This window comes from Schistocerca piceifrons, chromosome 1 (genome assembly GCF_021461385.2).
Source record: "Schistocerca piceifrons isolate TAMUIC-IGC-003096 chromosome 1, iqSchPice1.1, whole genome shotgun sequence".
In the NCBI taxonomy this organism is placed as follows: Eukaryota; Metazoa; Arthropoda; class Insecta; order Orthoptera; family Acrididae; genus Schistocerca; species Schistocerca piceifrons.
The window spans coordinates 856,045,073-856,053,207 of NC_060138.1; the positions used below are offsets into that span (position 1 = coordinate 856,045,073).

The 8,135-nt window shown below is 36.9% G+C and overlaps 1 non-coding gene across 1 annotated transcript; it reads right to left on the reverse strand.

Moving 5' to 3' along the window:
* Positions 1-4,034: 4,034 nt before the first annotated feature.
* Trnas-cga lies at positions 4,035-4,109 on the reverse strand. The gene has a single exon. It is a non-coding gene; the product is annotated as a tRNA-Ser (tRNA).
* Between the last annotated feature and the right edge of the window lie 4,026 nt (positions 4,110-8,135).

An 8,135-nucleotide genomic window follows, 5' to 3' on the forward strand; every position in this document is an offset into this window, starting at 1 on the left:
TGATAGTGTCTCTGGAATCATATAGTTTCATTTGATATAATAATTATGGTAGCGATAAGTTTAATGTTAGTTTTCATTCGTTATAAAGCTCACGTGCAATAAACGAAAGACATTAAATATTTGATAAAAAAAAGGCCGTGAAATCGATGTTTATAAAAGCTCAAAAGGGCATGGAAGCACAAATCATGTAGAGTGTTAATATGTGTAATTTTTATGGCAATGTGTAGAGTATATGTAACTTTGTTGGTTTTGAAACTAAAGGCAATGGTCATGCTGGTCAAATGGAGTTTGCTTTGAGAGGTCGACGAGATTGGACGTCCGTGAGTTAGAAGTGTGTCAGTCTCGAATAAAGTACTTAAAATTTCCGGTTGACGAGCCTGCAGACCAGTATAATTTCTACAAGGGAACCATTCGACAGTTGCGCTCATTGGATTTAACGTGAACAGCAGAGCAGTCAAAGACTTGAGAAATTTCCGCATAGCTTCATGGATTGGTAACTCTGAACTGCAGCGTCGTGTTTCGAGACTAGTGACGTTTCTGAATAAGTTCGTGGATTTTGAAAAGTTATCCACACCCGCTTTTCGGACTTCAACGCTGAACAGCTACGTGGTGTGCTGGACTTGTACTTTCATAATCGAGCTAGCGATTTAATCTGCCGTTGCTCTTGTTCAAATGTTCAAATGTGTGTGAATGCCTAAGGGACCAAATTGTTGAGGTCATCGATCCCTAGACTTACGAGGTGCGGCTAGAAAAAAACCGGACTCATGCTGGAAAAAACATTTATTTACAATTATTTACAATTTCATGTTATCTCCTTCAATGTACTCTCCTCCTCGGTCTCTACACCGCTCCATACGAATTTTCCACTGTTCATAGCAATGCTGCAGATCATTTTCGGTAAGTCCATACATTACTTCCGTCGCTTTTTCTTTTACTGCTTCAACAGTCTCAAATCTAGTTCCTTTCAAAGCTGACTTGACTTTAGGGAAAAGAAAAAAGTCACAGGAGGCCAAATCAGGTGAGTAGGGTGGATAATCTAAGATGGGAATGTTGTGTTTTGCCAAAAACGTCTTCACTGACAACGCACTGTGAGCTGGGGCATTGTCTTGGTGAAGGATCCACGACTTTTTTCTCCACAAATCGTTCCGTTTTCTCCGTACTCGCTCACGTAGGGTAGCCAGGACGCTAATGTAGTAATGCTGATTCACTGTTTGTCCCTCTGGTGGGATCACTTTAAATGTTTTCCAGGATGTCAGAACAAATCATTCTTCGGCGTTCCTTCTGTTCAATTGTGAGACACTTTGGAACCATTTTTGAACACACTTTGTTCATGTTGAAACTTTAATGAAGAATCTGCCTAACACTTTCCTTGTCAACTCCTGTTAACTCAGACACTGCTCTGATTGTTAAACGGCGATCTTGTCGAACAAGTTTACCGATTTTTTCAATGTTTGCATCAGTTTTTGCTGACAATGGTCTGCCAGTGCGAGTGTCATCACTGGTGTCTTCGCGGCCATCTTCAAATCGTTTAAACCCCTCAAACACTTGTGTTCGCGATAAACAATCATCGCCGTACATTTGTTGTAACATTACAAACGTTTCACTTGCAGATTTTCCTAGTTTGAAACAAAATTTGATGTTAACACGCTGTTCTTCCTGTACACTCAACATTTTCCGACGCACAGACAAAACGTCAACTACTTAAAACAGACGCCACGAGCGGACTGAGTGCAGGAGGCAGATGAAACTCGAGCAGTAGGCGGAGCGAGAGTCACGTGACAGGCCACGCGACTTTCAGCCTTATTGCATTCGTTTTATTGTTTCACCAGTACTAGTCCGGTTTTTTTCTAGCTACACCTCGTACACAATACTTAAACTAACTTATGCTAAGAACAACACACATACCCACCCACGCCCGACGGAGGACTCGAACCTCTGGTGGGAGGGGCCGCAAAATCCGTGACATGGCGCCTCAAACCACGCGGCCACTCCGAGAGGCCCTTTGCACTTGTGATGCTAGTAGTAGTAGTAGTAGTAGTAGTAGCTTTATTCATCCGTAGAACTCTTTTTACAAGGATATAGCACATGTCAAAGTATTTACAGATTTAAAAAAAAAGCTTATTCGTATACACATACCTTTACATACTTCTAGTTAGAGACAATCATTAGATTTACTCCTGATATACAATACTTTTTTTACAAATAACTTATTAAATAATGTAATGCAACGCTGCTCACTCATACCTCACTATCAGTCACTGCACACAGTATACACACATCGTTTCGCAACACTTCACTCACTACATACATAAACACACACACACACACCGGTGATCTCTGGGCCATTGTCTGTATCACAGCTTCCCATTTGCTATCCTGAAAAACTGAGTCAGCATCTCTCTATAATGAGTGAGATGTTGAGCTCAGAAAGAGGAAGAGGTGTTAGTGTTGTGCTATGCTTAGCTTGGGGGGGGGGGGGGTACGTATTTATAGAAAAGGAAAAACGAAGGGAAAAAACGTGGTGTGAAGGTGTTATGTGGAATGCTGTATGTTTTATAATCATTATTATTATTTATTTGTATAACTTTTTTTTACCAAACACCTACTCTGTTTTATCTAAGTAATCCCTCTTTGTTTAAAATGTATTGCATAACAGATACTTTTTAGCTGCCTTTTTAAGTAAGTGTGTTTTTGCAATTTCTTTAATCTCTTTTGGAAATTTATTGTACAGTTTTATTCCCTGGTAGAAAAGGCTGTTTTAAGTTTTATGTTTATTTTTTATTGACAAATGTAAGCTGAGTCTAGTTCTTGTTTCATGGTCATGGACAGAGCTGTTTGTGAAGTAATTACCAATATTATTTTTTATGTGTACAACTGACTGGTAAAAGTATTCACGTGGTGCAGTTAAAATCCCCAGTGTTTTGAACAGATCGTTACAATGAGCTCGACTACTATTTTTGGTTTTATTCTTATGGCTCTTTTCTGAAGTTTGAAAATTATGTTCATATTTTTTGCATTTGTTCCCCAAAACAGAATGCTGTAGCTAAGAATTGAGTGTACATATGAATAATATGTAACTAAAAGACAATGCATGTTACACTCTAATGATAGGATTTTAAGGGCATAATACGCTGATGACGTTCTGTTTGCAATTACCTTTGTGTGTTCACACCACTTCAACTGAGAATCAATATTCATTCCTAGAAATTTTGCATTTGTTACACAGTCTATAGAGGTGCCATATATATTTAATTTAACATTGTCATTTTTCTTTAACAAACTGAAATTCATGGCATTAGTTTTCTTTATGTTGAATGGCACTTTTTTGCTTATTGACCAATCATAAACTTCCTTGAGTGTTTCATTTGCTTTCTCTTCGAGGAGCACTATTGTTTTCTCAGTGACTATAACATTACTGTCATCAGAAAAAAGAATGTTTTCACCACGACTAACACTACTGGGGAAGTCATTGATGTACGTCAGGAATAGAATTGGTCCTAATATGCTACCTTGCGGAACTACTATATTAATGTATTTTGGTTCTGATAAGTCTTTTACTAAATGTTTAGACCTTTGTACCTTATCTGCTAGGTATGATCGAAACCAGTCATTAGTTACCCCACTTATTCCTAATGCTTCTAATTTATTTAACGTAGTCTTGTGATCGACTGTATCAAAGGCCTTAGGAAGATCCAAAAGTATGTCTGTGACACGATCATCTTTATCAAGAACATCAAGTACAACTTTTTTGAATTCTACTATGGCTGACTCCGTATTTTTGCCAGTCCGGAAACCAAACTGAGATTCGCTTAAAAGATTATCTTTATTCAGGTAATTCATTAATCTGTCTTTCGTAATTCCTTCTATTATTTTTGGGAATGGTGACAGCAGGGAAATGGGTTGGTAATTTTCTATGTCTTCTCTATTACCTTTCTTAAGCGAAGGTACAACTCCTGCCTGTTTTAACTGCTCTGGAAATGTCCCTGATGTGAAGGATTCATTTATTATGAAACTTCCTGGCAGATTTAGACTATGTGCCGGGCCGAGACTCGAACTCGGGACCTTTGCCTTTCGCGGGCAAATACTCTACCAACTGAGCTACCCAAGCACGACTCACGCCCCGTCCCCACAGCTCTACTTCTGCCAGTAAATCGTCTCCTACCTCATTCATTTATGATATTTGTTTAGGGGCCTTGTACAATCTCTATGCATTGTTTTAGTACACACATTGGTACTTCATCTAAGCCTACTGAATTTTTATTTTTTAATTTTTGAGCAGTTTTATTGACTTCATTCTCTGTGGTTGGAAGTAACATCATTGTATTTAGTGCAACATTATTTACAGGTGTTATATTTGTATTGAGGAATTTTTGCTGTAACTTTTCTGCAATACTTGTAAAATGCTCATTTACATAGTTTTCTAAGTGTTGTGGAATATTTATTACGTTATACCTCTTAGCAGTATGTTATTCTGCATTTGTTTACCTCTCCTCGTTTCCTTTTTTATAACGTCCCAGACTGTTTTGCTTTTATTCTCTGCATTATATATTATTTTAGTCATTAAATGACTTTTTTGCAGCTGGCTTTGGTTCGACCAGTGCGAATTTTTTAACAATGTTTTTGGAGTCAGAAGTAAAACGTTCAGGAAACATAGCTACATCAGACTGACTACAACAAGAGTATACCAGAATCAAGAAAGAAACATAGTCTTCAGGATAAAAATGAAGAACAATTCTCCTGCTTCGACTTACATATTGAAATGGTAAATGCCTGTTATCGTCATGTGAATGACTTAGCAGTTCCAGAAGTCGTTGCTGGATAGCGGAAAGGTTTCATTGAAATGGAATGACCTGCATGATAATATTGGTTATCGGACTTCGTGAAGGGCATAGCCTGCAGGCTCGGCTTGTAGAAATGAAAATGCGTAAATGATAGCATACTGAGGGCGTGCGATCATTGCGTCACCAAATCAATCGCTTCCAACTAATTAACAGACTGAAAATACATCAAATCTTTCTGGATAAGTGAAACATGGTGCTGATTACACAGTTTTAAATAAAATATATTGCGTATTTTAAGCATTTACTTATTATTTCATTAGTAATTGCAATAAAAATAATCAATACAGAACGTTATCGTCTGAAAGCTCTGACACGAAGGACAAGAGAGAGTTGTACATCGCTTTTGCAGTTTTTAAACAACGAAAGAACGAAAATTCCAGAGACTGCTGAATACGAACAAGAGATATAACCTTTTTTCAATACAATTAAGGTTTTTTATGGAAACATAATGTTTTCTTATGTACGTCCCTTGAATGGTGACGACAGTGTCTGTCACAGTTCCTGGTAGCGCCTGCGCTGTAGCCCTCTTTCTAGAGATATATTTTGTAAAGAGAAAATAATTCAGATTAAACGTCTTTACGAAATATTAATTTTGTCAATCCTCCTAAAGTCAGGTGGGTGTAGCTCAGTTTGTTCAAAATAATAAACGATGAGGAGAACTTACCTTCATTTCGATGCTTTGCTGTAGATGACCCGTCCTGTAAGTTTCTTAAGTGAAGACGCACCAGAGAACGTCATTTTTCTCAAAAGACGTCAAAAGTCATTCAGTGTTTCAAGCGTACAGTTCATTACGTCACACAGTACTGCTCAATCAGAATGTACCCCAACAGGATTTCTAGCGGGCCTTATATGATCTTCCTAACAATTGATGAACTGTTGCATTTTATAGTAAATTCGTTGATTACTATCACTGAAGTTGCTGATAATTAAAAAAGTTATCATTCTGTAGTTACAATTCAAATGCATGGAATAACATACAATGACAATTACAAATATCTTGTGCTCGTCGAAAAATAAATGGAATGGTATGAATAAACAGTGCTGATTACATTTTTGTAAGTTATACTGAAACTACAATGTCCCAGATATTCCTACCCTGTTTCTTGTTTCAAATATGAGTACATTATTTTTTAGTATGAACGGAATTTCAATATATCGTACAGCAGCCCAAATAAACACTTTGTTTAATTGTTAATCTGCTTTTTGTTTTATGAATTCTAATAAATACGCGATAATTACATGTGATTATGTTAGCCAATAGCGTAGCAACTGTCAGTATGATAGACGGAATTGTTACAGGTTTCAAACATAGTAATTACAGTGTATTTGATACCTATTTTGTTACTCAATTGTTTGTAAACGAAAAGCCTAATTGCAGCTAAACGAAATGGTAGTATATGTTCCAATCAATGGATGAAAGTAATATTAGAGACTTATTTGACATGAAGTTGTTGAAAACTACGTTACAGAAGTCGCAAGGCGAAATTACTTACATGGGTCCTATTTAATAACTACATTTCATCAGGCAATCTAAATTATCCTTGAAATTGTAAGAAAAATAAGCTGTTATGTTTCACACCTATCAGTCATGTTTCACTCAGTCGCTTATCGCTGACATATTGCTATTCTAAATAATTGGTTTGTTTTAGGTAACGAATGGTTCATGGTAAACAGTTTCATAAAGTTAATATGAGAGAACGGATTTTCTTGTCACGACATTCAGGCAAACCATTTGATTGTAATAGACTGCTTAAAGTTTTCCAGTAAAGAGTTAGCTGTCATGAATTAGTGTTAAAGTCTGGAAATATAGCTGTGCTCAGGACCATTTAAGTAAATATTCGACCCCTCCCCCTTGCCCATTTGGGCATACTCGAGAGAAAATCTGAGAAAACTGTGGCTCGAGCTACAGACGTTAAAACTTTACAGAGTTAGAAATGTTATGAATAGTGAACATTGAGAATGGTACATGACAGGTTACAGAGACTGGCTCTGTTAAGTACAGTTCTTGATAATTCAGTTTATCATAATGCAGTGCTCAGTAAAATTGTCATTTAGTACTCGTTTTACAGTATCGGTTCTTACGCCTGAAATTTGTCAGAAAAATTATATAATTAAGAATTATTTGTATATAATCTTTGGTTACTGTCTTAATTATTATTTTTCTTTTTGTTTTGTTTTCCATCGTTTCACACAGGTAGCATCGTATGAATAAGATGTAGTACATAGGACAGACGCAGTGAAATGACTGTTAAAGTTTCTGTTTCGCGATCTTTTGGGCCCACAGCATAGTATACGTCGGTGTAAGATATAATAGAAATGAATGATCCAAACAAGCTGCAGTAAAGTAATTTTTTTTAATATTTTGCACGACAGGCCTGTTTCAGCTTATTGTCATTATCAAGTGACGTCTAGTTGGAAGTGAAGACCATATTGCATTTATAGTAAAGTCTTTGTGTCGTATCTCGGTAAGTAGGCCTATAATAGCTCTTGTAGTTATGAGCTATTATACTTACCGAGACATAGCAGAACGACTTTACTATAGAGGCAATATGGTCGTCACCTCCAACTAGACGTCACTTGATAATGCCAACAAGCTGAAACAGGCCTGTTGTGTAAAATATTAAAAAAACATATTACCTTACTGCAGCTGGTTTGGAGCATTCATTTCCATAATGTTTTATATCGTATTTTGTGTTTCATTACAGTAAGTGTCAGAAATCAGGAAGTGCTAGTGGTGGTGATGGCTGAATGTTTTTGCTGGTGATGATAAGGTACGATGGACCCAAAGACATGGTGTAGGCGACACTGGCAGGCATCTTGGGACTCATCCCTGCAGTCAGGATCCAGACAGAGGTTGGTGGCCTGGCAGCGGGAAGGTCACGCCATCGCAATGCGGGTTGTACCTAATGACGCCATCAGATATTCCATCGATATCAGGTTATATGCAATAGTCTTACAACAGAATAACTGCTATGAACGTTATGACTTAAAAAGTTATATTAAAAGACAATTCTTTGTTAAAATAGATGTGAAATTTTTACGCAAATAGAAATAACTAAGGATGAATCAAACATATTAAATAGATTCGTGTTATTGTGAGAGAGAGCCTTTCTTTTTATTTCATTTATGGAGTTTCGCTCATCGTTCAGTACACAATGATTTAAAAAGCCAAGGATCTTGATGAACCATCTCATACAGCCGAAACCACTAAATTTGTAATTAATGTCCACAATATGCGCTGTATAATGTTTTTTAGGGCAGTTTTTTCATTATTTCAATACACAGTTCAACTCA